This window comes from Erythrolamprus reginae, chromosome 2, assembly GCF_031021105.1.
Source record: "Erythrolamprus reginae isolate rEryReg1 chromosome 2, rEryReg1.hap1, whole genome shotgun sequence".
Classification (NCBI taxonomy): Eukaryota; Metazoa; Chordata; class Lepidosauria; order Squamata; family Dipsadidae; genus Erythrolamprus; species Erythrolamprus reginae.
Window position 1 is genome coordinate 139082222 of NC_091951.1, and position 12034 is coordinate 139094255.

The window sequence follows — 12034 nt, forward strand, 5'->3', positions numbered from 1 at the left end:
ACAGAAAGCTAATTTAGAGACGTTACCTTTGGGGAAAAGGGAAGAGAAAAGTTGTACTTGAAGCAAAGAGCTTTAAAAAAAAAGAACACAATCAGATACCAGCCTCAAACTTTACAAGCCCTCCCCCCATTTTCCATTTCCACAATTTGATGTGGCTATTACGATGTATTCATATCATACTTCCCTAAAGAATTAATTCAGTTAGAATCTCTTTTCGCCATCTGGCACATTTATTTTTGTGCATAAACCACTTAAGAATTGCAAACAAGTTAAGAGCCTGCACACGATCGCTTTGCTGCAAACCTTATTCCTCCACTAAACACTTCAGTGAAGTCAATTTCTTCTAATTTGCACTATCCTAGTCATCTGTCTATTTTGCTAACTGCCCACATTTACCTTTGCCAAGCTAAAAATAGATATCTTAAATATTGGCTTTGTCTCAGGTTCCAGCCAACCATTTCCTCTTACTAACAAATCCCAGGCAAATCTAAGAAAAGAACTTTTCCCATCCAGGACAAGAATTTGTCAGCAGAACTCACACAGAAAAAAGAGAGCGAGAGAGAAGTTGAAAACAGGACATAGCTAAAAACAGGTTTGCATATTTGGCAAACATTACCAATACAGTGTTCCCTCGATTTTCGCGGGTTCGAACTTCGCGAAGTCTATACCACGGTTTTTCAAAAATATTAATTAAAAATTACTTCACGTTCGAGTAATAATCTAAATGGTGGTTAAGGGAATGGGAAATTGTAATTTAGGGGTTTAAAGTGTTAAGGGAAGGCTTGTGATACTGTTCATAGCCAAAAATAGTGTATTTACTTCCACATCTCTACTTCGCGGAAATTCGACTTTCGCAGGCGGTCTCGGAACGCATCTCCAGCAAAAATTGAGGGAACACTGTATACTGATATATGCTTGAGAGAGTGCTAAATGCAGTTTCTAAAATATGGTTGTACTGCCTGGTATCAGGAACCCTGACATTTTTAAAATCAAATTTAAAAAACTAGTCAAGCTAGTCAAAGAATAAAGGATTTTACAGGATTCAAGAATCCATAGCATGAATTTCAGGTACTCTTTGACAAAAGGCTAAATTCAAATTAAATAGAAAAAACTTGGGAAAGATGCTGCTTGCTCCTGAGAAGAACACTGCCAACACCTGGCAGACAGAAAGAGAGAGCGCTGCACTGTCATATAAACACGGGTGAAATAGCTACTGTGCCCCAAAAGAAAGACGGCTTAAACTTGGCATGGCTCACTACAGAGAGAGAGAGAGAGAACCACATATTGAAGCATTCTTCCTTCAACTTTTGCAAGTTTTTAAAACCTGGCATTAGCAGAAGCCAATTCTTTCCTGCAAATTGGCTCCTTCTGCCTCTCACAACTTTCCACCAATCTGGGTCCAGTAAAGCAGTGTTTCCCAACCTTGGCCACTTGAAGGTATCTGTACTTCAACTCCCTTTGCTGGCTGGGGAATTCTGGGAGTTGAAGTCCAAATATCATCAAGTGGCCAAGGTTGGGAAACACTGCAGTAAAGTAACAGCTAACCAAATCTGGGCATTTTACATCCCCACTCCCAGGGGCCACATCCAGTGCATGGCTGTCCATCCAGCCCATGTGCGATCAATCGGATATTCGAAGTCAGATGTAAGTAAGCACATACCATGCACTCAATACAGCTGCATTGCTTTGCTTTTGAAGGGAACTGTTATTTTTTTTCAATTTACATAGCTACCTACACATCTTCAGAGTAATGTCTTGGTGCTATTGGACCAACTGTTTCTCTTGGGAAAATTTATTACCCATCTCTGGGCTAACCGAAGGAGTGCCGGAGGGAGGGTTAGGCAGCCCCCTTTCCTAATTCACAGCCACTCTGGAATCATTCAAACAGGCCACTCAAATCCAGGGGCCTCAGCGCCCTCTCCCAGCCTCTGCCAACAGCCTACCATTGCCATAGCAACGCAGAAGGCCTGTTTGTTTTTCTGCCCAAGCCTGAACACCACGTCCTAGGCACTGGCCAGACCTTGCCAATCCACAGAGGGACCAGGCCAACTGTACAAGGCAGATCCAGCTCGTCACATAAGGCAAAGGAGCAACCCACCCACCACCCTTTTGCCAAGAATGTCAGCCAGCCACCCTGCAGAAGTTGTCGCTTCTTCCCAGCAGCTCAAATCTAAAGCAGATGCCATGAATCTTGTGCAAGCAAGGGCCAACAAAAAGTTTACCCAAAGCCAAAGATAGGCCTCTGACGAGGTCCAGTTGTCATGGAAACTCAGAGGGAGAAAGATAATTGAAGCCGGGTCAGCAGTGGATGAGATCCATCTGAAGCATAGAGAAGCTCGGCCTAGTAGGTTCAGAACAGCCTGTCTGAAAATCAAGAAAAGCAACTCTGCTAGAAATTGTGTGTGTGTGTGTGTGTGTGTGTGTGTGTGTGTGTGTGTGTGTGTGTGTGTTGGGGGGGGGGCTCAAACTCAGCCAGGAGGGGGAAAACCCCCAGAGAAAAGCAGACACAAATTGCAGACAGCAACTGGCCAAAAGAAAAGGCATCCAATGCCTCTGCAACTGTATCTGGAGAAAAGCTGCCAGCAGCACTTTGGCAGCTCTATATTTGTTTCTGTGTGGTCATTGTGCACTCAGGTGCCTGCACACACGTAACACTCAGGAAGTAAAAAAATAATAATAATGAGGAAGCACTGTAGTCTATTATACAATTTGTAGATTCGAAGTGCTGTAAAATTAACCCAGAGCAGCAACTTTTAAGATTTAAAGGAGCCATAAGCCACACTAATTGTTCTTTAAGAAACCAAATATTTTACTAACGTTTGCTTATTGATCTTGGCATGTTTCAACCTAAAAGTAAATCTATTCTGCAATCTAACTAGAAGTGTATCCTGTTCTGGTTAAATTCAAATAGTTTGACCATTCATTCAAAGAGGTATTGTAAACAAAAAGATTATATGTACTGTATGTATTTTTTCAGCAAACCTTGTCCCCAACCTTACAATAAGTTTATTTTCTAAAAACCAGTTTAGCTTCTCTTCAGTTTTGTTAAATCACAATAGCAGCGCCTTCAAGTCAACTCCCTTAGAACTCATAGTCAAGATAAACTACAGTCTCCAAGACCTGCCGACTTTTTCCTGTAACTACTGGAGCCAGAAAATTTAAAAAAGAGGCATAGTCCCTCAAAGCTACTTCATTCTAGTGGCTTCTAGCCCAAGTGAACAAATCACACAAACTTTTCCTTCAAGCAACTTTCCACTCTAATCCACACCTACTCGGTACATGAGATTGCTAAAGGTCTAAACCTGTGATGGCGAACTTGTGGCAGGCGTGGAGCCCTCTCTGCAAGCATACAAGCATACGACCAGCTCAGCTCCACTGTGCATGTGCAAGTGCCTTCCGCCAGCCATTTTCAAGTCAGACAAGCACATGTTTTCCCTTCACTTCCTGTGGTCCATGCCTTCCCAGATCGCTGGAGATACCACCACAGCGCTGTTTGGTCACGCAAGGGGATATGCAGGAGGAGTATTGCATTATGGAGTGGCACTCACGCGCTTGGCACTTGATGGAAAAAAGTTCTGCCGTCACAGTTCTACCAATTTTCCTGAAATATTCTTTTGTCCACAAATAATAGACCTAACATACAAAGTTGATCATTCTTCTGATAAGAAGGCAGGCCAGAAGAATGACTTTTCTCCTTGGGAGATGATCCTCCAAGGTGGTCCTTACTTACTGACTGCTTATTCAGTTACTGTTCAAAGTTATGACAGCACTGAAAAAGGAGATTAACGACTGGTCCTTAAACAGTGGGGTTGCAGAGCCCCTGTGATCACATGATCTCTATTTGCAACCTTCAATAGCAGCTTCCAACAAGCAAAGTCAATGAAGAATTTAGCTGGAAATCATAAGTCACAATGACATGACCTCACATTTAATGATCACTGATTATTCACTTAACTACAGTCAGAATTGATGTTAAATAGGGTGTTGCTTCACTTTACAACAGCATCATATAGCAACTGAGTTGCTGGTGCCAATTTCAGTCAGAGAGGACTATTTGTACTTACAGCCAATCAGTCTAAATGTCTGTCCAGTGACTGAGTAAATGAAATATCCACCACCACCCCAAATTAAAATAAAAACAAGATACGATACAAGATGGTATGGTGCAATAAGATACGATACGATACAATACAAATAAATATGGTGGCTATAGAACTAGACAGACAGACATGGATGTCTCTTCCATCATCACAGATAGTAAATTTAACTATTGTTCCCAATTTTTGGTGTAACAAAGTTGACAAGAAAGGGATATATTTTAAAAAAATAGCCCCTAGGCAGGTTCAATTAAGCTATAGCATCTCAAATATTGGGCAGGTAAAGGCTATATCTGGAGAAGTGAATTTACCAATAAAGGAGAATATTTGTATTTCAGGGTTGAAAATGAGGGGTCCTTGGTGCTCTCCGAGCTTGCTTGTTTTCTTGCATTATCCAAATTAGATAACATCATCAGTGCTAATAAGTTTAAGTTTATTTTCTTGTCATTACACCTCGTACAACAAAATTAAATGCCATCTTCAGTGTATATCATACATAAGAAAACTAAATGATGACTCTTTACCCCACAGTTGGATTAACACCTGTCTGCAAAACTTTGGAATCAGCAAAAATATCTGTACATTTTTTAAAGCAAATATGCAAAAATTGAAAACAGTTCTAACAGCAAATGGGGAGAACATTGTTGAAATCAGTATCAGACAAGGAATCTTCCAGGGGGACTCATTTTTATCACTACTGTTCAATACTGCATTAATTCCACTGACATTCCTATGAAACACAAAATTGGGATATCAAATCTGAAGCCAACATAGCAACCATCTAGTATACTTGGATGACTTAAAAATGTATGTGAAAAGCCCCACTGAACTTAAATAAATACTCAACACAGTTCAACTGTTTAGCAGTGACATCAAAATGAATTTTGGACTTGAAAAAATGTGCTCTATTATCCATGCTGCAAGGAAAAATAAAAAATAGAAGGAATAGAACTGGAAAATGGGAGCATAGTGAAAGCATTAGCAAAGGCTGACGGTTACAAATATCTAGGCATATTGGAAGCAGATAACATCTTGAATGGAAAAATCAGAGTCAACACAAAAAGAATACATGGGGGGGATTCACAAAATATTAAAATCAATGCTGAATGTTGGAAACATAATTAAAGCTATTAATACATGGGCAGTTCCAGTGATATGCCACTCAGCTGGAATCATCAACTGGACTTTGGCTGAACTGGAAAACCTGGACTAGAAAACGCGCAAACTTTTGAATAAGTACTATGCTTTACATCCATGAAGTGACATCGACAGATTGCCCCTGCCAAGAAAAATAGAAGGCAGAGGGATATTGCAAATCCATCAAACTGTAGAAGAAGAAAAACAAAGTTTGAATGATTATGTGAACCAAAGTACAGAAAAATTTATGCACGCTGTGAAAATAGAGAACATTATAAAAACAACAAAAACAAAGGCAGAATATAAGGAAAAACAGCTGGATGACAGATTAAATAGATGGAAAACCAAAGTCTTTCATGGACAACACTTGAAAAACATTGAAGGAAAATGTGATGACAACCTTACATGGGCATGGCTTAAGTTGGGAACTATCAAGAAAGAAACGGAAGGTTTAATACTCGCTGCTCAAGAACAAGCACTACAAACTAATGCCATGAAAGCAAAGATACATAAATCCACTGACAACCAAACTGTCGACTATGCAACAACAAAGTTGAAAACTGTTTCAAAAAGCTAGACATGATCAAGTTTCTAAATTAATCCAAAGGTCATTATGTAAAAAATACAACTTATCTGTATCCAGAAAGTCATGGGAACACAACGTGGAAAAAATTACCGAAAATGAAAAGATGAAAATCTTGTGGGACTTTCGAATACAGACTGATTGTCATTTGGAACACAACACGCCAGACGTCACGGTTGTCAAGGGCTGAAGTGTATAGTTTATTGATATCGCTGTACCAGGAGATGCCAGAGTTGAAGAAAAAGAACTGGAAAAAATCATGAAATATCACAACCTGGCCATCAAAACGACAAGGCTGTGGATGAAACATGTAACCATGATACTGTCATCGGGGCACTTGGTAACATGTCCAAGAATTTTATAAAACACATCAAGAAATTGCAGCTTCCTGCAATAACACCAGTGGAACTGCAAAGAACTGATTTGGCTTGGTCTAGGATGGTCACATTTTTCCAAACAAAACTATGGTCACGTCTGTCTATATGTTATAAAATTAAATGTCTGGTGTGGCCAGCAGTTGTCTTGTGAGAGGCCAGGCTGAGCTTGTCTCATCAGCAGCAGGAGAAAGAACATAGCAAAGGTCAATTGCAGGTGGTAGGTAAGGTGAGAGGAACACAGGATGGTAGGGTCAGCAGGGTCAGTGAAAAGCATGGTAGCCAAAAAAGCAATGATTGGAGGTAGGGGGCAGATAAGCAGGGGAAAGTTGAAAAAGAGGCAATCCCTTACCTCAGCCAGGTTAGGGGCTCAGAGGAACCAAGGCAGGAATAGTTTGGGTCAAGCTAGCTTGCCTAATTACCAGATAGGATTCAGTTAATGGCAGCAACTGGGAGGGCTTGGATTGCCATCGCTAAGCGATGTGATCATGTGATGTCATACTTTCTGTCTGCTTCGCTTAATAATGGAAATTCTGATCTCAATTACCATCATTAATCAAGGAGTACTTGTAGTGGAGCAAGACACTCAGTTTCCCGGATTCTACTTCCAGGGGGTATTTCATTTGGACTGTCTTTAGCTCCCATCTATTGATGGAGTTGAATTTCCAGGTGTGTTCGAATGTTTGTGACAGCTGCTCATGAGTGTCTTGGTCATCACATTGATCTGATTTATTAAGGTTCTGATCTCTGCTATGAAAAGGGGTCAATAGCAATAGCATTTACGCTTATATACTACTTCATAATGCTTTTGCAGCCCTCTCTAAGCAGTTTACAGAATCAGCATATTGCCCCCAACAATCTGGGACCTCATTTTACCCACCTTGGAGGGATGGAAGGCTGAGTCAACCTTGAGCCGGTGGTAAGATCTGAACTGCTGAACTACAGTTAGCTGAAGTAGCCTACAGTGCTGCACTCTAACCACTGCGCCACCCCAGCTCTTATCTCAAATACTTCTTTGATTGGATTCTACTCCTTTTTAGTGGGCAAACTTCTTTCTTGCTTTTTGTGTCAATTAGCACACAGGAGAGTGAATCACTAGGAAATTGTTTCTAGATTAGGATTTAGTTTTAGACTAGTATTATATGTTATGTGCTGAAGTTAAAGATCCCATCAAACCATCCAGCCTGAACAGGTGTTCTGACAAAAAACCGAATGGCCTCCACTCTGCCATTATGGACCTGATGATTTCTCCTCTGGGAATATTTCAAAAGCCCAGTAAGAAACAAGTATACATTGGGAGCTATTGGGGCAAGTATTTGCTCTGAGAATCTTTCTCAGGAGTATTAGATTAAAAAATTATATGGTCTACAATGGGAAGGCATAATATTTTCCTAGAAATTTCTATCTCTTCCATTTCTCACTCAAGCACTGACTAGATATCATAATGTACTCCAGACTCTATCTCCTGAACCCTTCAAGAAAAGTTGAATTGTTTGTTAGCTATGGAGGATCAAGAGTTGAACCTTTGGCGCATCTGTGAGGCTGCTGAAGATTTTTGAGAATAGGCGTTGATTGCTTACCTGAACGCCTCTTCTCGTACGGTGAGCGGGTACAGCAGTCACATGGGTTGCTCATGTCCAATCCGGTGGAACTGAGCCTAGTGTTAAAAAAGCTTGCCGGATCCGCCCCTTCCCCAGAATTCGCGAATCCATAGACTAGGCTCAGCTGTGAAGCTCTGTAGTGTTCAACTCTCATTGTTAGAGGAAGAAAGGTTATAGGAAGGTAAAGAAGACACATACAAGGGTGGGAAGTGACTGCTGTACCCGCTCACCGTACGAGAAGAGGCGTTCAGGTAAGCAATCAACGCCTATTCTCCGTACTGAAGGAGCGGGTCCAGCAGTCACATGGGACATACCCAATAGATGGTCCCTAGGGTGGGATTAGATTGCTATCGTGTGAGATAACGGATTGGAGTACCCTTCTGCCGAAGGCAGCGTCCGCTGAAGCGTAAGAATCAATCTTGTAGTGCCTGATGAAGGAATTTGGCGAGGCCCAAGTGGCTGCTTTGCAGACCTCCTCCAACGGGGCTTGAGTCGCCCAAGCGGCCGAGGTGGCTGCGCTCCTGGTGGAATGCGCTGTGATGTTCCTTGGAACTGAGAGGGAGGCCGACTCATAGGCCTTAGATATAGTCCCTCTGATCCAACGGCCTATTACTGTTGAAGACACTTTGGCACCCATGACTCTGGGGTGATAGGCTATAAAAAGTGCTTCTGACCTCCGAAAGGGTCCTGTGCGTTGGATATAGATTCTCAGCGCTCTAATGAGATCCAGGGTGTGCCATCTAATTGCCAAGGGATGGTCTCGTTGGAGGCAGAAGGAAGGTAGGACAATATCCTGAGTTCTGTGGAACATGGAACTGACCTTGGGTAAGAAGGTGGGGTCCAGTCGCAAGACTACCTTGTCCTGATGAAATTGACAAAGGTCCTGCCTGATTGAGAGGGCAGCCAGCTCCGAAATGCGTCGGGCAGAGGTAATAGCCACCAGGAATGCTACTTTAAAGGATAGGTACCTGAGGGACGCCGATTTTAGGGGTTCGTATGGTGCCTGCGTGAGGGAATGGAGAACCCGTGGCAAATCCCAGGAAGGATACCTGTGGACCTTGGAAGGTCTGAGGTTGGCTATGCCCTTGAGGAATTCCTGAACTTCTGGGAAGGATCGGAGAGGCTGTCTGCGGGGGCCCCCTAGGACAGAGGAAATGGCCGCCAGATGACGCCGGAGAGTGCTGGTGGAAAGTCCTTTATGGAAACCTTGCATAAGGAAGGAAATGATTCTGTGTATGGGAATGCACAGGGGAGAGAGGCCTTCCTGTAGACACCACTGGTGAAACTTGGACCACGTGTGGTCGTAGATTCGATTGGTCGAACCCCTTCTGGCCTTTAAAATGACCTCCACTGTATCGGGGTCGTGACCACGCAGTTCTAAGTCTCTCCTGATAACAGCCAGGCGGTGAGGTGGAACCACTCCGGGTCTGGATGGAATGAGGCCCCCTGCCGCAGCATATCCCCCGAAACGGGGAGTCGCCAAGGGTCCTGGACGGACAACTGTTGGAGATCCGCGAACCAGGGCCGGCGGGGCCAATGAGGGGCGATTAAGATTACTCGGGCCCTCTCGGTGAGGACCTTGTGAATCACGTCCGGGAGAATTGGAATTGGAGGGAATGCGTAAAGTAGGCCTGGAGGCCATGGGCTCCGGAGGGCATTGATTGCTTCCGCTCCCGGGGATGGAAATCTGGAAAAGAAGCGAGGGAGTTGGGCGTTCGCATTGGTCGCGAAGAGATCCAGAATTGGTAGGCCGAATCTGAGGCTGATTTGATGGAACAGGTCTTGATGGAGGTTCCACTCTCCTGGGTCTATCGTTGCTCGAGATAGCCAATCCGCCTGGACGTTGAGGCTCCCCGAGATGTGGTCGGCTAGGAGCGACCGAAGATGTTTTTCCCGCCCAAAGGCCTAACTTGAGGGCCTCCCTCATGAGGGCCTTGGATCTCGTGCCCCCCTGTCTGCAGATATGGCTTTTTGTGGCAATGTTGTCGGTGAGAATGAGAACGTGCCGGTTGGGAATGCGAGGAGAGAAATGCTTCAGAGCCAGGGAAACGGCTCTTAACTCTAGCCAATTGATTGGCTTGGAAGCTTCCTCCGGGGACCACTTGCCCTGGGCTATCATCCCCTGGGCGTGGGCGCCCCATCCCGATAGACTGGCATCTGTGGTGATGACAAATTGATCCGGGCACCTGAACGGGGATCCTTTGTCCATGGCCGGAGACTTCCACCACTTGAAGGATCTGCGAACAATTGGTGGGATGACAATGCGACGATTTGAGTTGCTGTGCCCCGATCTCTGAAAGGGTAATAGGAGCCACTGTAGTTCCCTAGCATGAAGGCGAGCCCAGGGAATGATGCCTATGCATGACACCATCTTCCCCAAAAGGGAAGACAGGGTTACTATGGATACTGAAGGTTTAGATAAAATGCAAGAAATTAACTCCCCTATACTGAATTTTCTCTCGGGAGAGAGAAAGACCTGGGAGGATTCTGAATTAATAATGGATCCCAGGTGTAAGATGGATGTGGAAGGTTGGAGATGACTTTTATCAAAGTTGATGGAAAATCCATGGTCCTGAAGGACTGACATGGTGACAGAAAGGTCTGTTTTCACTTTCTCTAGGGAGTTCCCATGAATCAAAATATCATCAAGATAACATAAAAAGTGAATGGGAGACGCCCGGATATAGGCCGCCAGGGACCCCAAGAGCTTTGTAAAGACCCGAGGGGCCGAGGAAAGGCCAAATGGCATCGCCCTATACTGGAAATGCCTGCCTTGAAAGGAGAAACGTAAAAATTTTCTGTGGCATTTGGCTATAGGAATGTGGAGGTAGGCCTCAGTGAGGTCTAAAGAGACCATGAAATCTCCCGTGTGGATGGCGGCCAAAATAGATGATAAGGAGTGCATCTTAAACTTCCTATATTTGATGAATAGGTTCAGCTTCTTTAAATCCAAAATAGCTCTCCAACCTCCGGAAGATTTTGGAACCATAAATAGGATGGAATAAAAACCTAGACCCTTCTGACCGGAGGGAACCGGTTGAATGGCTCTGATGGACAATAAGTGGGAAATGGCCTCCTCCATACGGTTACAATCTGAGGAGGACCTGGGAGAAGGGCAGGAAATAAAACGTTTCGGAGGGGGAGAAATAAATTCTAAAAGAAGGCCTGTTTGAACAGTGTCAATGACCCAGGGGTCCTTGGAGGTGAGACGCCAATTAGAGGCGAAATGGGCTAGGCGACCACCTATGGGAATTGAGGAAAAATTACCATCTAGGTTTCTTTGAAGCCCTGTTAGAGGACGCTCCCCTTTGGAAGCGAAAACCTCTGCCCCTGGAGTTCCTACCTTGGGAACGAAAGCGGGGGGAATACTGACCTGGAGATCTCTGATAGGAAGCCGCTTGATCTTGCTGACGCCCTGGGCGACGAAAGGACTGCGTTTTGGTAGCCTTTTTGGTGGTTGGACCCAAAACTTTCTTCTTGTCCGTGGTTTCCGTGAGGAGTGGATCCAGAAGATCACCGAAAAGAAGGTCGCGCTTTAAGGGTCCCAGAGATAACTGCCACTTCTGGCGTACTCCCGCTTGCCAAGGGCGAATCCATAGGAGTCTTCTTGCCGTTGTAGAAGCTGCAATAGACTTAGCAGAAAATCTAGTAGATTGTAAAGTGGCATCAGCCACGTACTGAGCAGCTGCAAAGACCTTGTTGAAGTCTTGTTGACCTCTCAAGTCATCGGGAGGAATATGCTGTTGAAGTTGGCGAAGCCACAGAAGCATGGCTCTGGAGAAAAAGGAAGCCGCTGCAGAACTTTTAATGGCCCAGGAATCTGCGGTGAATCCTCTTTTGAGCATTTGTTCAATCCGCTTGTCCTCTGGGCGGAGGACTTCCTCTGCTTCGCCTGGCACAGCAGCCGCCGAGTGAAGGATCTTGACAGGTTCATCCGGTTTAGGAAAAGATAGGAGCTCCTCATAGGAAGAGGAAAGTTTGTACAATTTTCTGTCCTTGGTTGAGGGATTAAGCCCAGAGGCTGGGAAATCCCACTGCTTAAGTAAGGCATCTTTAAACAATTTAGGCATAGGAATTACCTCGTTATCCTCCTGTTCCTCTGTGAAGTAAGGTAAATTCTCCTCCGGGGGATCAGTGGATGTGGAGGCCTGTTTCTCCTGGGCCGCCAATCCCGTAGAAATTCTAGCTTTGAGGAGGAGAGATTTGAACAATTGAGAAGGAAAAATAGTAATTGGAGAAGGA

At 44.2% G+C, this 12034-nt stretch overlaps 1 protein-coding gene across 3 annotated transcripts in view; it reads right to left on the bottom strand.

Moving 5' to 3' along the window:
- NOTCH3 (notch receptor 3) overlaps positions 1-12034 on the bottom strand; it is a 97959-nt gene that overhangs the window by 39450 nt on the left and 46475 nt on the right. The gene's annotated exons all lie outside the window — the stretch shown is intronic.